Source organism: Apus apus, chromosome 1, assembly GCF_020740795.1.
Source record: "Apus apus isolate bApuApu2 chromosome 1, bApuApu2.pri.cur, whole genome shotgun sequence".
Taxonomy (NCBI): domain Eukaryota; kingdom Metazoa; phylum Chordata; class Aves; order Apodiformes; family Apodidae; genus Apus; species Apus apus.
Genome location: NC_067282.1, coordinates 42,800,189 through 42,817,871, shown reverse-complemented (window position 1 = coordinate 42,817,871; position 17,683 = coordinate 42,800,189).

Here is a 17,683-nt window from a genome sequence, read left to right as displayed (position 1 = left end):
ATTGACACAACTTCATCGCATTTCCTTGTGTCCTATCTCTGGTCACCAGAGAGAGGAGTTCAGCACCTCCCCTGTCACTGCCCCTCTTAAGAAAGTTGTAGTCCAAGCCGAACAGACAAGGGACCTCAGCCACTCCTTACAAGTCTTGCCCTTGAGAGCTTTCACCATCATGGTCACCCTCCTCTCAACACACTCTAATATTTTCATGTTCTTATATTAAGTTGTCCCAAACTGCATGCAGTACTCGAGGTGGGGCCACACCAGTGCAGAGTAGAGTGGGACAGTCACCTCCCTCAACCAGCTAGCTATGCTGTGCTTGATACACCTCAGGACATGGTTGGCCCTTTTGGCTTTCAGGGCATGCTGTTGCCACCAACCCAAATCCCAAGATCTCTTTTTGCAGGGCTGCTCTCCAGCCTTTCATCTCCCGATTTGTATGACTAACTAGGATTATCCAGTCCCATGTGAAGAATCCAGCACTTGCTCCTGTTAAATTTCATACAGTTGGTGATGATTCAGCTCTCTAGTCTATCCAGATCTCTCTAAGGCCCCTCTGCCCTCAAAGGAGTCCACAGCTCCTCCTGATTTAGTATCATCAGCAATCCTGGGGAATGGAGACACTCAGGGGCACAGTGTGAAGTGTAGATCCAGGCTAGCTGGAGCCTGTAAGCAGCTGCAATAACACCATGCAAAGCCTGGCTTCCTAAACATCCAGGAATGCAACTGGTCCTATTCATGACTGTTGGAGGGCTGGACATGACCACTGTACTGTATCTCGGGGCTCCTTGCTTCAGACACGGTCAAGTCTGGTCCTGAGGACTGAGCACCAGTTTGTTCCATGCAGTTTGTGCTCCTGAAAGATGTCTTCCAGTTTGCTGTTATGTGCTGAGGCAGCACTACAATGCAAACCAAATCAGAATAAGTGAGGGTGGGTGGGGAGATAGCCTTCAAAATGTACACCTGATGCTAACTAAAGCCCTGCTGTAGGGCCCCAAAGCCAGTTAACATCCCATCAGCACATCTCCAGCAAGATACAAGATCAGTTTTGTATGAAGAAGCTGCTGGCCTGGCTGCACTATCCTCTCCAGCACTTAGTTAAGGGTGTTTATTTTTTTTCCAGTGCTACAAAAAACATTTGCCTTAATTTTTTTTATTATTTTTTATTTTTTTAATTTTTTTTGTGCTCAATCTACTGAAGTTGATGCTTCAGAAGAAACTGCAGGGATTCAATTTCTACCCGAATGCTGCCCACGAGGTGTCACTGTTGGTTTTGTACGTGCAGGTTGTGTGGGTGTGCGTGAGGGTGTCGTGGTTGCTCGGCTCCTGTGCCATGCACCGTGGGACCAGCACACTGTGCCTCTTATTTTAGAGAGGAGAATTAACTTATTCTCCTGCCTGATGAAGCGTGATGCTCTGTTTGCACACTGTAATAAAATGTGATGTTCGTGGTCAAAGAATTTATTGTAACCAGAGGAGTTACTGAATGACAGACACGGCCTTCTCAGAAACAGATGCCTCAGTTGCAATGTTTAGCCTCTGCTCTTCTGTGAGAGAACTATGGAAGCACTTTTACACTCTAAAACAGGCATATTGCCCCCAGTAATCTGATCCTGTGTGGCTCCTTTTGTACCATTTTAGTTGAGCAGTGTTTAGTTTTATGTCACTTGAAACCAGCATTGAGCTGGTCTGGTCTTAACTGCAGTTTGATTCTGCACTTACTCATTTTAATTATTTTTTTTTTTTAAATAAGGCTTCCTTGTAGTAAGCCTTCCCCACGGCCACTGAGTCTCTGAGAACCAGTCTTTCTTCGTAGGTTTTCTTTTCATTAGTCTTACTGGGTTTTCAATGATCAGAACAAAAAATGAAGGTTTTGCTCCTATTTCTCCCAGAACTACAGAGAAAACATGATTTGCTACTTCCGTTTTCCAGTTAACACTTTCTCCCTCCAACAATCTTGCTTTCAGATGTTACTCTTGCCCTGAAATACAGAGGACACATCCAAGATAAGGTGCTCCTCCAACCTCCCAGACGGAACTGTTCTCAAATACGTCCAGACAACAAGCACAGGGCATGTTTACTCTCCCTACCAGAGCTTAATATTCAAATCATACTCAGGTAATTATGGCATCAGCATTTCCCTGGGGACTTCTGGACATAAACAAAGAGACCACATCTCGTCTACAATGTGTCTGCGTTTCTACAAGCACCAAACGTACATGGACTTAATGGGTTGAAGGTGCTTAAAGCAGGGCCACTGCACCTCATGTGCAATATACCATCGTTCGAAAATCTGTCACGTTGTGGAAACATCATTCAAGTGCTAATTTAAATTATACTAACATCTAAAATGAAGGCATCTTCTGACATTTATAGGTTTCACATCTATTTCTGCACTCTACCAAAATAGATGTGCTGTGGGTGGATCTATGATTACTGCTGTGCATCAGTGAGACAAAAATTGTGTAGGCAGCTAGTATTATGCCTGGGTAAATATAGATGAGGGAGAATCTATGAAGTAATTTTTTGATGTCACATGTTTCTTTAAGAAACTATTAGAAGCAATGTTAATTTTAGCAGTGCTTAAGGCTTCAAAGAGGAAAAGAGCATCTTAAAAATGTGGTGACCAGATATGATCCTGCATAGCCTGTTGTCCAGGTAACAGGGAAGGTGTCGTGCAGTCCCAGGAGCAGTGATTCCCTGCTGTCCTTTTCCTGCTGAGCAATCATGGCTGTTGGGGCTAGATGCATTGCCAAGCCATCCTCCTGACCAAAATTCATTATGTATTTGTCCTCCGTCCTTGTGGTAATCCTGAAGACTTCAGAGGGCTTTCATGGGCTGAAATGAGTATTTTTTCACTGACTCTTGATACTGCATATTGTGATAGGAGCAAAGGTAGCAGTCTTTTTGGAAGAACATTAGTTTATCATTTTCTGCCTAAAAGAAGTAAAAACTACATGGTCCTTCCTACTCCAGATGGACCAGTAAAGAGAAGCAAGGTATGCTCAACCACTAAACTGCTCACAGTGAAACAGCACATGCTTGTGCCTAACTATAATGCTACGTAAACTGGAGGGTAACTTCTAACAGTTTTCTCATGGGGACTGATAGGTAAAGTTCTCCACAAAGCTTTTGGTTCCTCTTTTCTGTGTGAGAATAAACTTGACACAGTGCCACAGTACACTTGTGCTTTCTAGGGAAGGGTTGGGTGATCTGGTTATGCCAGTGGATGCAGGGAAACCTAAGAGTGCAGTGGAGGGTAGCCCAGCTCTCGCACTTGGTGCCAGCTCTTTTTACCACCTGACCTGGGGAGGTCCACATTGACTTTCTCCTCAGAACAAAACGTGCAAACTAGTATTAAACTAGGTAAACTATGTAGCAGCATTACCCCCGTACATGAAGGTGCTGGGTTGTTCAGGGTGTTTTTTTTGTTGTTGTTTTTTTAAATTGTCTCTCAATGGAAGTAAGCCTGATGCAGTTGAACAGTCCTGGAGGAAAATTCAGATTAGTTTAGTTGGAGGGGCTGGGGATGGATCAAGCCCAGTCAGCATGGGTTTATGAAAGGCAGGTCCTGCCTGACAAACCTGATTTCCTTCTATGACCTGATGACCCAACTACTGGACAAGGGAAAGGCTGTGGATATTGTCTATCTGGACCTCCAAAAAGCATTTGAGACGGTTCCCCATAGAACTCTCATAAAGAAACTGGCTGCTCATGGCCTGAATGAGCATACAATCTGTTGGATCAAGCACTGGCTGGACAGTCAGGCCCAAAGAGTGGTGGTCAGTGGAGCCAAATCCAGCTGGAGGCCAGTCACAAGTGGTGTTCCTCAGGGCTCAGGGTTGGGACCGTTTCTGTTTAACATCTTTATTGATGATCTTATTAAGGACATAGAGTGTATTATCAGTAAGTTTACAGATGACACCAAGCTAGGTGGGAGTGTTGATCTGCATGAGGACAGGGAGGCTCTACAGAGAGACTTGGATAGATTGGATCATTGGGCTAATGTTAATGGTCTGGACTTCAACAAGGCCAAGTGCTGGGTCCTGCACTTGGGCCACAACAACCCCATGCAACGCTACAGGCCTGGGGAAGTGTGGCTGGAAAGTATCTGGCAGAAGAGGACCTGGGGGTTCTAATTGACAAGAGGCTGAATATGAGCCAGAAGTGTGCCCAGGTGGCCAAGAAAGCCAATGGCATCCTGGCTTGTATTGGAAATAGTGTGACCAGCAGAAGTAGAGAGGTGATTGTCCCCCTGTACTCAGCACTGGTGAGGCCACACCTGGAGTATTGTATCCAGTTTTGGGCACCTCAATTCAAGAGAGATATTACCATCCCTGGATGTGTTTAAGGGTCGTTTGGATGTGGTGTTGGTGGAGATGGTTTAGGGGAGAACTTTGTAGAGTAGGGATGATGGTTGCACTCGGTGATCCCAAGGATCTTTTCCAACCTGAAGGTTCTGTGATTCTATGTGTGAAGTAACAGGGCCTACCTAGAGAGATGCTACAACAGAAAGCTGGTAAGACAGCAAAACATGTACAGTTACCCAAAAAATTTACCATGAAATCACAGAGGTGGGAAGAAGGTTGAGAGCAAGTTGGTAACAAGAGCAGCAATTATGGTCAGTTTAGGCAGTTCTACAACTATATTGTAGATGTCTGTTTTTAGAAGTGGGAGGGTTTGATTAAGTCTTAATCAAGCTTTCTGACACTGGCTTTATAGAGGCAACTCCAAAAAGTAAATCTCATTAATCTAATTTTTGATATCCACCTTTCTCTGTCTGTGGTAGGTCCTAAAACATTTGCCTATTGCTTTCTTCTCTCCCACCTACCTCAAATACCAGCAAGTAGAAAAGATTTATGATACCTCTTTTCTCTCCCTCTATGTAATAGCCTAATGGTTAGCACAATTGTTAAGGAAGCAAAAAGCCTGATTTCTGGTCATAAGTACATCCTGGAAAAAATGCAAGTGGAAATTTATAACAGCCTCCATAGCTTATTTGCTTATTCTTAGAGATTCAAATAATGAGTATGATCAGACCCTCAAAGGATCTCAGTTACTGATGCTCCCATTTATGTCATGCTTTGAGGGAAATTATAATGAGCATACTATTAAACAAAACATGAACCCTCAGGCTCTTTGCTCTGGCACATCATCTGTTCCTTGGAGCATGCAAAAGTCTCTCTCCCTGCTCCCCTGTGTGAGCCAGGATCCTGACTGGATGTTCTAGCCCTTCCTTGTTTCTGAACCCCAGAGTTGGGGTCTCTACACACAATGTCAGAGAGAGCAGGAAAGGGAGAATAGGTGAGTGTGATGCTCACACTGTCCCTCCATGCATGCCAAGACCCAAGGAACTGTTGTTTTCCAACTGCAGTGTCATCTAAGCCCATAGCTTTGTGGATTTTTTCTTCTTTTCTTTTCCCTTCATCCCAGGGGAGTCAGGATCTGAAGGGAGTCTCAGTGTAAATCTCTGAACACAGAAACAAACTGTAGTCCGTCCTGTGTGTGACAGGAAAATGAATAGCAAAGAAGGTTTGCCTGGAGCAGAAGGGAAGGGTGGAAGAGAAGGATTTGCTGCTGTGGATTCCTTAACTAGATAGAGTATGCTGGAGTTTAGGGCCTGGTTCAAAACATCTGTCATTTAGGACATGTGTGCCCTACCACCATTTGTAATGTGTGTGCAGCAGCAAACCACTCCAGACACAGCTAATAAGTATAATGGCCCAAAGGCAAAGAAGGAGAAGGGAAACAAAAGGAGAGGAAGGAACATGTAGTGTAGGAGAGAACAAGGATTGGGGTTGTATTAGACACGCAGGGAGAAACCTGTGTCACTTTTATTTGCACGCCAGAGGTACCTGTCACCATGAAGTCCACAGTCACAAATCAGGTTGATTTGCTGGCTCTGCCAGCAACCCTTTCTAAGCTGAAAATATTTTGAGACATAATCTTTCCCCCTCCCTTTCACTATAACAAAGCAGGGAGGAGAAAGCACCTATAACCAAATGCTTGGTAGCCTTGGGAACACCATGATGACCCCCACAATCACTGCTCCACACAAACAGGGTCCTTTTTCCCATATGAAACAAGCCATATGCTAGGTTTTGCCACACAAACAAATGCACGTTAGCACTGAAGTGAGTAAAAATTTTTCCCCTTCCCAAAGAGCAAGTTCAGCACCATTTAGACTCCTGAAATCCAGCAAAGGTAGAGGTGAGCTTTTGAGCAAAGAGCCAGTGTGCAAACCCCCCACATCTATTGGGCTTGGCCTCTGAACTGTGGGTGAAGAACACTTGTTTTCAGAAAAATCCAAATACCAAGCCAGACAGAGCATGCAGAGTCTCTGGGGTTAGCTTTTTGAGAAGGACTTGGGAGTGCTGGTTGATGAGAAGCTCAACATGAGCCAGCAATGTGCACTTGCAGGCCAGGAAGCCAACCATGTCCTGGGCTGCAACAAAAGAAGTGTGGCCAGCAGGTTGAGGGAGGTGATTCTCCACCTCTACTCTGTTCTTGTGAGACCCCACCTGAAGTGTTGTGTCCAGTTCTGGAGCCCCCAACACAAGAAGGACATGGAGCCTGTTTGAGCTAGTCCAGAGGAGGGCCACAGAGATGATCCAAGGGTTGGAGCACCTCTCCTGTAAAGACAGGCTGAGGGAGTTGGGGCTGTTCAGCCTGGAGAAGAGAAGGCTCCCAGGGGACCTCATGGTGGCCTTCCAATACCTGAAGGGGGCCTACAGGAAAGCTGGGGAGGGACTGTTTAGAAGAGCTTGTAGCAAGAGGACAAGGGGTAATGGATTAAAACTGGAAGAGGGTCAATTTAGGTTACATATTAGGAAAAAAATATTTTGTGTGAAGGTGGTGAGGCACTGGAACATATTGTGAAAGCCCCATCCCTGGAAGTATTGAAGGCCAGGTTGGCTGGGTCTCTGAGGATCCTGATCTAGTGGGAGGTGATCCTGCCCATGCAGAGGGGTTGGAACTAGATGATCTTTAAGGTCCCTTCCAACCCAAACCATTATATGATTCTATGATGAAGTGCAACAGCATTTTTTTAAACATTAAAAATTGTAAATTACTCTGTGCATGTAAATGCTAAATACAATTTCAGTACAGAGAACTCAAGGGTGTGCAGCATATTTCTTTGATTTTGCAGGGCCAATATAACTTGTGTATGAAGAGTGGCTTTCTTTGGGCATCCTTTTACAGAAGATTTCAATACTTCCTTTCTTCACACATGAAAAGCCACATTCAGTCATGGCTATTATACCATGTAGGATTAACTGAGCTTGCAAAGGTTTGGGGTGTTGAGCTTTCTGCAAAGTCTGCTACCTGAGTATTTAAGCACTTTTCATTTGCATAATCTACTTGTTGCACTTGTTAAGTCATTCTCTCTGCCAGATCCTACATCTGATCTCCACTAGGCAAATGTTGTCAGAACAATTAAGTAGAAATGCATTAGATGTAGACAGGAGGAAAAAGAGAGCAAAAAGATGGTGTCCCTGCTCCTAACAGGGAGGTTGGAACCTGATGGTCTTTAAGGTCCTTTCCAACCTTGACCATTCTCTGATTCTGTGATTCAAAGAACACCGCTTTCTAAGCAGGGTTTGCAGCCCTTTAACCACAGTGCAGAACTGATGTGGTTGCTGATTCTACCTCTTTATTCAAGTTTGTCCCTAATAGCCATGGAAACAAAGAAATGTCAGTGAAAGTAACAATTTTACTCACTTTCCTTCTGATCACAGCATGCATTGAAAGCTTTGTCATTTGCTCTCCACTCTGCATGTTGGAGAGAAAGGAGGGAGAAGGTAAGGTAGCTCACAGAGGGCAAGGATCTCTGCAGATGTGGCAGGGAGGCACAGAGCAGCAGGGTGCCAGGCTGAGATGGTGCTGACCAGAAGTGCTGTAATCTTCAGAGGAAACAAACCATCTCAATATGCTTTCCCTGTCTGTCCCTTACCCCTGCTGCTCACACTGCAGCCCAGGAACTTGAAGTGAAGGGGTAGACGCATATAGTGGTGGAGCAGCAGCAGCAGAGAGAATTCCACAGAGGAGTGTGGTCAGCAAAGGCAAGCTGGACTCTCTAGGGGTTGAAAAGCCACCTCCAACTTTCCTCTTCTCTTTCACCAGCCTCTTTGCAACCCCCTGATGAAGGCTGAGATAGGGCTGGGAAGCAGAAGTGGGTGTCTCTAAGCAAAAGGAGTATAGGGGCTATAAGGTAAGAGAAGACCTGGGAAGGAGGGTAGTTGTCATTGGTGTGGAAACAGGCAGGAAGCAGGTGAGAACATTAAGCTGTGAGAAAGGAGAACAACTCTTCTTTTAAGAAAATGAGTGGAGGAGACCAAAAATAGAATAGGGGAAGTGCACACGAGGGTTGCAGAGGAGGTTTCAAGCAGGACAACATCAGTGTTTCCCAGGGGAGGGCTGTGCCATGCACTGGCTGGGGTGTGAGGTTCAGCAGGTTATACTAACTTTTTTTTTTCTTTTTTTAAAAAAGGAAAGAAATAAAAAGATGGTTATCTCTGATAGCCACTGGGAGTGTCAGGCTATGAACAGGAGTACTTGCCTTTTTGCAAAACCCTCAACTGCGAGGGAACTTGGTAGAAAACTGTCAAAGCTGTTAGTCATTTTCTATTTTGTTTCCATCACCCAAATAGAAAAACAGCACAAAAGAAAAAGCCCCAATCAATCTTCAGAATTGTATTAATTCCTCCAACAAAGAGAGTTATGGGTGCTTGCTGCTAGGTTTTGGGAGACTGAAAACACCAATGAATCTGAAAGGCTTTGTGCAAACTTGCAAAATACACACAATGCTAAACTTTCATAGAACTTTTAAAAAAAAAAATCTATGAAGATTAATTTAACCAGTGCTATTGGTTTTCGTTTCTAATTGTTATCATCTTGATTTTCAGATCAATTCTTTCCAGAGGCTTCCACTGAAGAGATACCCACACAACCTTGAGTTTGCTCTACATAGTTGTGAGCTGTCACCTCGACAGTGCCACTGAGGTGTTCACTAGAAACTGATGACTAGGAGCTGATATTATTGAGGATTATTTTAGAGTATTGAGCCATGACTCAATTCTCTTAAATCCAAAGGAGATTTGGTGTATGTGAATAATGATTGCTGCTAGAAACAGGATTGAAAGGGAAGTACTGTATTAAATACATACTTAAATGCTTCACAAAATACTTAATAGAATATATACTTAGACTTACTAAACTATATACTGGAAAAGGATAGTGACCCTCTGGAATTGCTAGGTAGGACTAGAAATCTTGGCTGTCTTTCAAACCAGTGCAAAAGAGAGTCTCATCTGAGACCTGGGGCTTTTCAGTCTAGAGAGGAGAAGACTGAGGGGGGATCTAATTAATGTCTATAAATATATGAGAGCTGGACATCAAGAAGGCAAGACAAGCTTTTTCACTTGTGCCCTCTGATAGGATGAGGGACAATGGATTCAAACTTGAGCACAAGAAGTTCCACCTTAACATGAGGAAGAACTTCTTTACTGTGAGGGTGACAGAGCACTGAAACAGGCTCCCTAGAGAGATTGTGGAGTCTCCTTCTCTGAAGACTTTCAAGACCTGTCTGGATGCCTTTCTGAGTGATCTGCCCTAGTTGTTTTTTTTGGTCCTGCTCTGTCAAGGGGGTTGGACTCGATCTTTGGAGGTCTCATCCAACCCCTAAGATTCTGTGATTCTGTGATCTGAAAGAGAAAAAACTGGTGGAAAGATGGTGGATCAGAGGGCATTTATTGTCCAGGTTTACCCTACAATGTGAGGCACTTATTTGACTGTTTCTATGAGCACTCTGCAAGAGGGGAAGCGTGGGAGACCTCCAGAGGATAATCCAGCCCTTATGCCAAATGTCAAGCAATTTAGTTTGAGGCTGGAGTGATCTCTGGAGGGACCACTCTGGTTTCACTGCCTTTTGAGGAATTGTTAATTTAATTGGGTGTGCCTTCAATTAGTTGAGCAAACCTAGGCCTCAATGGTGGGATCTCCTTTTTGTTGAAATGGTGATATCATTGCATGCTGTGTCCTGGCTGGTGAACATCTCTGGTGTCACATAGTACCCAAAAGTGCAAAATGTCTTTCTATAACTCACTTTACTCGGACCTACTAGCAGAGCACAGATGTGGCAGAGGTGTCAGGCCAGGGATCTCCTGCTCTTTAGAGCAGACCCTGAACATGGAAGCACCTGATTGTTCAAGAGACTATCACTAAAATGGCCAGATATGTAGTACCAGGTTGCAGCCAGCTCAGCACCCCTGTTGCAGGTTGCTTTGGTGTGGAGTTCTACTGCAGGAAAGAAGGTCCAACCCCAGCCAGGACTGTGGTGCTGTGGCTGCACTGGGACATGGCAATGAAACACCTATGTGTTCTTGCCATGTGTGAGCAGTAGGTGACAACAACAGAGATCTGATCTACTGTAGCTGCTCGTCAGTAGTTACCTCAATGTGGGTTTTGAGAACATTGGGTCAAATTTGGTGATGGTCTTACAAATCCCCTTCATAACCTTGGATGTGGGTGAAGTCCCCGTGTTGAAGTCCATCTGGATATCTTAGCTCTCCTCAGTCCTCCTTGCTGATGCCTGGTTTTGGTTCTGCAAACTTCTCCTTAGGTTACTGAATAAAAGGACATGAATGCAAGAAGTATTAGTAAAATCCCACTCGTCAGAGTAAAATCTCTGCTTCTGCCACAGAATTTCAGTTGGCTCTGAGCAGCATCACCTACCTGTGCTATTCAACACAGCTGGAGACAACAGGATAAATATTGCAATAATGCCAATATGTTGCAGATGCATTTTAAAAGTATTTTGTTGTGTTACTATAAGTTATTTGAACAAGATTTTCTTGTTCTGGAGCTTGAAAACAGCATAGCAAAATTGTTCATGTTCGTGGGATTTTAATATTTTTATTTTTTAGTAACTTCAATCATCTTCCTGTATTTCAGGGCTGGAATATAATAATAAAACTTAACATGGCTCTTCAGATTGTTCTTTTTTTCTGTAAGCATGGATTCATAATGGAGATTTAGTGGGCTGTAAACAGGATGTCGTATGGTGCTCTGTCAAAAATTAATGATGGCAATGAAGATTAAATTATTCTTCCGTGAAAATACAGCACATGCACAGGGAGATGTTTGCAAGAAGGCTTAAAATAGGCCATTCCCCCAGGACAGCCTGGGGAGTTTACTGGCTTCCCCCTGTTCCTGGGGAGAGTCTGGGTCTGCCACAAAGGGGAGCTGTGTTTAAATCCTGCAAAAGCCTGGGATACAAAGGGAGGCTTTTGTTTCTCTTCCTTCCAGGTGGAAGCTGGAGGCTGTGGTGCCTGGATAATCTGATACTCGGCTACCTGCAGGGTATTCCCACTGCTCCAATTTGCATCGCTGGCCTCCTTGCGCTGCCCTTCGGTGTCAGAGCTCAGAGCGGTTCAGTCTGTGGGGGATTCATTGTGAATTCGGCTGTGCTTGTTGGAGGGGGGTGGAGGGAAAGGGAGAAGAGATTTTCCACAAATGGAAACCGAAAACCTGCAACATATCTATATGGAAAAGGCTTCCACTCCGTCATCTGCTTCTGATTTTTTCCCCTAGATGTGGCACGAAGATGTCAGTAGGAGGAAAAAATATTATGTTTCCTGACACAGGTTTGTTCTGATGCTGGCTAGTATGGATTGCCTGGTGTGCCAAGCAAAGCTGTTTCATGTGAGGCATGGTTTTCTGTAATGCAGCTCTCAGGAAGCCTGTGTGGCTGCTTTCTGTTCCATTTTTTGGCAGTAGGTGGCTGTCTGCCTCTGCAGCGGCTCAGCCCAGGCCAGAGTATTCCCCAAGCTGCCTGCTTCTACATTCCCCAAACCTGTTTTCCATATTACTGCTCAGTAAAGATGTAAATATTAAGCAGAAGATTTCACTCCTTTCGCAAGGGCATGGCTTTCTCAGTGAATTCATACCGGGGAGAAAATTAGGAAACTACATCTTGGAGGCAAGACGTCATCGTGACCTTTTATTCCCTTGTGGAAGAACTACTACCAGTATGCCAGCTCAATGATCTTTGTCTTCTCACAGCCTCAGCAGTTACTGGTTAGGATTCTGAAAAGCATCAGGATTTGGAATTTTCATTTTTGAATGCCCTCCTTTTTCTTTTTCTTTTTTCTTGTTTTTCCTTAGTCTCACCATAAGGTGCCTGATTATATATATATATAAAATATATATATATATAAAAATAACCTCCTGTGCTTCTACAACTGTTGCCCAGCACACTGTGTACTCCTGTGCTGTGAGATGTGCAGCTGCCTGCAATGATTTTCATCCTCTGCTGCATGCATGCTTTCTCATTTGCCTGTTCCAGTCCCTGCGTTGTGATATTCCTGATGCATCTTCTCATGTGAGTCCCCTTTTGGGTGGATTTTTTAGCTGTAGACTTTTTTGAGCTGTCTGGACCTGGAAAACTCCATCTTTTCCCCCTTGTATTCAAAGCCTGTTGTCTAAGACAACATGCTTGTGTAGGCTTAGAATATATGAGCCGACAGAAGTGAAAAGGGAAAAATAAGTGATTATGGTACTGACTTGATCCCCTCACAGGGGGAACAGGGTCCTTTGTGGTGAAAAGCAGCTCAATTCAAACAGGTACTGTGCTGGGCCTTTGGCATGCATCGATGCATAAACTGAAGCACACTTTACATTTTAACTTTCTTTTGAAGCTCCATTACAATAGTGAAGCTAAAATGTATCCGATGTATAAAAAACAACTATTCCTGTCTCTTCACAAAGATCTCTGCTCCTTCAATTACTTGGTTATTTCAGGGGGAAAATTACTACCCTGCTTCAGTTAGTCTTTCTGTGAGCAATGAAACATCGTTGCTCAGGAATTTGCTGAATAACATAAATTACACTGCTAAAGTTATAAAGTTAACCAAATCAATGTGCAAGCATGTCTTTGTGTTTTGACACATCAGTTGGACGTCACCAGCACTGGCTCCTGCTTTAGGGCAGAGATGACGTCTCCTGCCGTAGGCAAAGGAATCTGGCAGGGCCTCTCAGGTCTGCCTTTCAAACATGCACATTATATCTGGGGAGGTGAATGGCTGTTCTGATGCTGGGGAATGGTGTCTCTAAAGTGATGATTTTTCTTTTCTCAGAAAAGTAGGTTTTACTTTACATGCGAAGACGTGATCCCTGCTCTTCCTGTTGTACTGAGGACAACTGGTAACTGGGAAGCAGCCACCCAGCATGGACTGCCTAGAAGACAGAATGAGGACAAAATAACCTTCTGTGCTTCTACAACTGTTGCCCAGCACACTGTGTACTCCTGTGCTGTGAGATGTGCAGCTGCCTGCAATGATTTTCATCCTCTGCTGCATGCATGCTTTCTCATTTGCCTGTTGCAGTCCCTGCATTGTGATCTCTGCCATGCCTCCATAGGTTGTATTTTGCATCTCTGGATTCAGTGCAGAAGGTCTGATTAAGTCCTGTAAGCTGTGTAGCCACTTTTATCTCTACAGGATGAATCCAGGGAAGATCTAAAACACCTTAAGCGAGAAAGTCCTCTCAGCCCTGGCACAGATCAGGAATTTTCCACCTGCTCTGTGTATCAAAGCGATTTGCAGCTGCTGTCACAGCCCAGGAACAAGTATTCATGGGCCTGGGACAGAGACCAGACTTGTAGGCAGCCTGTGGAGAGAGGATGGCAACGTGCTCCACATGACAGGGTAAGGTGGACAAGTCTACTGTGTGTTTCCGCAAGGCTGCTTCCAAATGTTGCTTCAGTCTGGTGTGGGAAAGGAAAAGTGATGACAAAAAGTGTCACTTGTGGATCACATCTACTAGCCAGGCCCTCTGTTTCCAGCTGAGGTATATCCTATTTAAAATAAACAATCAAACAATAAACTTCTGTAGATGGATGTCTGTGGGACACTGGCAGGATCTTTTGGTTTAAATCCCACCCATATATAAGTGCCTGTCCAAGCATCCCTTTGTAGTAGCTGCCTCCATGGGAGTAAAAAATCCGAAGTGCATGGACTGTTTGAGCAACATATTGACAGTTTTTGTACTCTCTGTCACACATTGTGTGGATAACTACAGCAATATGTAGGGAACACTTCTGCATTTTCAGATAATTCATCTGTATTTCTTCACCCATCTATTGAATAGATTTGAGATGGGGATTCTTGCCACCACATCTTCAAGAATGGTCTTTAAGTCTCAAAGTGCTGGACCAGGTGAAGTAGAAAAAACTAGGCAGCATTTATAATACCACAGCTGGTCTGGCACTTCAAGACATGTCTTGAGCATGGCTGTCAGTGAAATAGAATCCTAACCACTGCTTCAAACCTGACCTACCCTGAAGGTAGAGTAGCAGAAAACATGAAACTAGTTGCTAGTCACTGAACAACTGGACTGCGGTAGAAGCACATCTCAAGAGGCTTCTGCCTTTCACTTACCATGTGTTAAAGCAGAGGTGAAAACAGTTCAAGAATGAATGGCCTTCATTAAATTTATTTAAAAAAAACCCAAACAAACAACAAAGGAATGTGCTAACATGCTCTGTAATGGTAGCAATGAGCATGAATAAGGACGTCTCACTGTAAAGAGTCTTCCCAGATGTGAGCAAACTCTGTGACATGAAGTAAGACAACAAAAACTGAGCCTTCAAATTACTGGAGAGGCCATAGGGATACATATTATTTCAGGTATTTTTCAGATATTGTTCTGTGTGTTTCAGAGTACTATTTTCTAGCAATCTATGTATTTCATGAAAAATAGGGGTTGTTAATGAAATAAACCATCAGAACCTTCTCTTCATCACTAATATTTGATTTTTCTTGCCATGCGATGCTGAACTTCAAGTAGGATAGTCAACATCAGAGGCTCTCTCAAACTTAGGAGAAAGTAGTTGAGAGGAGATACCCTCTTTGTCCACTGATTGCAGACTAATGTGTTAGAAGCTTGTAAATTTATACATGGTCTTTTCCTCTGAGGAAGCAAAGACATATGTAGAAGAAAACATTTTGTTGCTGCTATGTATTTGCAAAGATTTTTTTTCCAAGTTCTTAATTTAATAAAAGCCAAAATATCTTTTGCCTCAATCCAGTTTCTTTCCCCAGTTCAATGAAGGAATCTTTTTCTGGATTCCTGTGTTCAGTAACATAAATCTAGTCAATAAATTCAACTCCATGTATTCACCTGCAGTATGGTGAGGCTAATACAGCTGGGACACCACTCTTAGCCTCTACTCTTTGTATCTGTCATGGTCTTAGAGAAATACGAAGGGAGATAAATATAAAAATAAATATATAAATATATCTCATCAGTACAGGCTATTCTTGGAAGTTCTAGCACAATGTAAATTTTCATCGTTAAAACATTGCAGAAACAAACCCCACAACAAGAACTACCAAAAAACCTTACAAGTTGTTCTTTTTTTAAGCACGGTGTCCCACAGTTGATGTGTCCTTCAGGAAATGGCAGGTACCTTCATGCAACATTTGCAACAGTGTTGTGAGACTAGACAAGTCCTCTCTTTCCCATCTGAGTTTGCTCTTGAGCCCCAGTCAACCTGATTTAATAAGCAGGTCTACATACAGAGCAGCACAGGCTGTCAAATGAACGAGCAAGTACGTGCTGTTGTAATGGAAAACATGTAGCACAGAATGTCTAAGGCAAACAGACCGTAAGAATGGTGCCTTGAACACTGCTGGCTAGTCTTGCTTGGTCCATTTCCCAGAATTTACTGCAGAAATGAAGGCTGTGAGCTTTTGTTTTAAGTAAACCTGGCTCATAAAAGGGACATCTCCTTGTAGTGGAGGCTGTCTAAAATCTTCTCTTTATTCTGTAGCTGACAGGCAGCACGGCTGGTATCTCTGTGTCTTTGTTCTTTTAAATGCTGCAGTTCCATTCAGCCTCTCTTCCCATGGAAAGACCTAGATAAAGTGTGAATGACTAGCTGCTTGGATCTACAGCAAATTATCTCATTCAAAAATGTTAATTTGGACCCATTCATGCTCAGGTGAGAGAGTACAATTTAAAAAGCTTTTTCAAAGGCCCTTTTCAGCTCCTAACTTCATTATGAGCATTGAGGGACTTTATTAAACTTGAGGTTTTTCACCAAGCCTCATATTGTCCCACCCTGTCAGGTCCACAAGATACATCACAGGTGCTGTGACGAGGACAGACATCTGAAAGACAGTGTTCATACTTGTGTAAGGTCTGGTGTGGATGTGACACTGTAGTTCACTGTAGATCTTATCTTATCTGTAGCTCCGTGTCACTATGAGTCCTGAATTTGACTTTTTATTTAATTTTGACTCAAAGAAGAACAGCAAAGCAACAAAAAAATCTCACTGGAGAAAAAGGCATCACCTTAACAGCCATATAAATATAAAAAGCTTTATTTGAGAATCACAAGACTGTTTATGTCTTATTTCTTTATGTCTTTTTATGACTAAATCTTTGGTATATAGAAAATAAACCTGGACAAGCTGGTTGCATTATATATTTCTTTAAGGGACCGAAGTGTTTCACTTTGTATATTCAGATTTCAATTCCAAAGCATTCAACAGTTCCTTCAAAAGATGGATCTAAATGTAGTTCATATTCAGGACTGCATTTATGTTTGGTGATTGGATTGAGTCCTGTAAATATCATGTACGAACACAAAAGAGAAAAATAACTTCTAAACTGACCATAAAAATGATCTTTGGGTTGGTCTGAAAGAGTTAAAAATATTATAAACATCTGAATTAGAACAAATTAATCCCACCCTCATGATATGATTGCTAATCATCATAATAACATCCAGATTTTTGTGAACTGGGAAGCTCTTTATATAGGAGGTTGGTATTGTTATCCCTTTTTAAGCTGAGGAAACTGGGTTATAGCAAAGGAACTGGCCTAGCATCACTCAGCCAGTGATGGAAGTGACAAGAACAGAGTCCAGATCCCCTTTGTCCCATCCCAGTGAGCTTTACATAGGTCACTGAACACCTCTATCCTCATTTTGTGAAGGGCAAAAACTGACCCTAAGAAGAATGGAAAGGCCTGAGACTTGTGTCCTAGCTGGCTTTCCAGATCCGGGTGTGTCACCCGGAGCATAACTGCCCCAGGCTGGATGGAGACTTTGGAGACTGTTCCATTCCTTATTCCTAATATTGTTATTTCTTCTGATTTCTACATTGTCTGTTCTGGCATTTGTGGGAAAAAAAAAACCACAAAAAACCAAAAAACAACCCAACCAACCAACCAAACAAAAAATTCCCAAACACATTTGGTTTTCTTTTCTGTACTCCAACCAGACCATTATGCTGAGCTGAACATTTCTGAATTGAAGCAAATCCAAGTGCAGTGGCCTTGCCATAGGCACACCCTAATTACCAGCAAAAAATTCCATATGTTCTACCCTTCATGCAGGTTTTTCTGTGACCTAACTGCTCTGATTTGTCTTGTATAGAAGAATTTTCACATTGGGGGCAACTTTGACTTGTGTCATTGCCTACATCTGCTTGCTTTTCAAATGTTTTGCCTTCTTTTTCCCTTGAGCTGCTGTGGCTACTTTTCAAAGGCATTTGTGTGTTTCACCAGGTAGTTTTAACCCCACAGCCTGTTTTTTCATTCTTCATATCACAGTAAAGTTATAATGCTGAATTTATGACACAGCAATTATTTTCATGGCAACAGACTGTGGCATCATAAA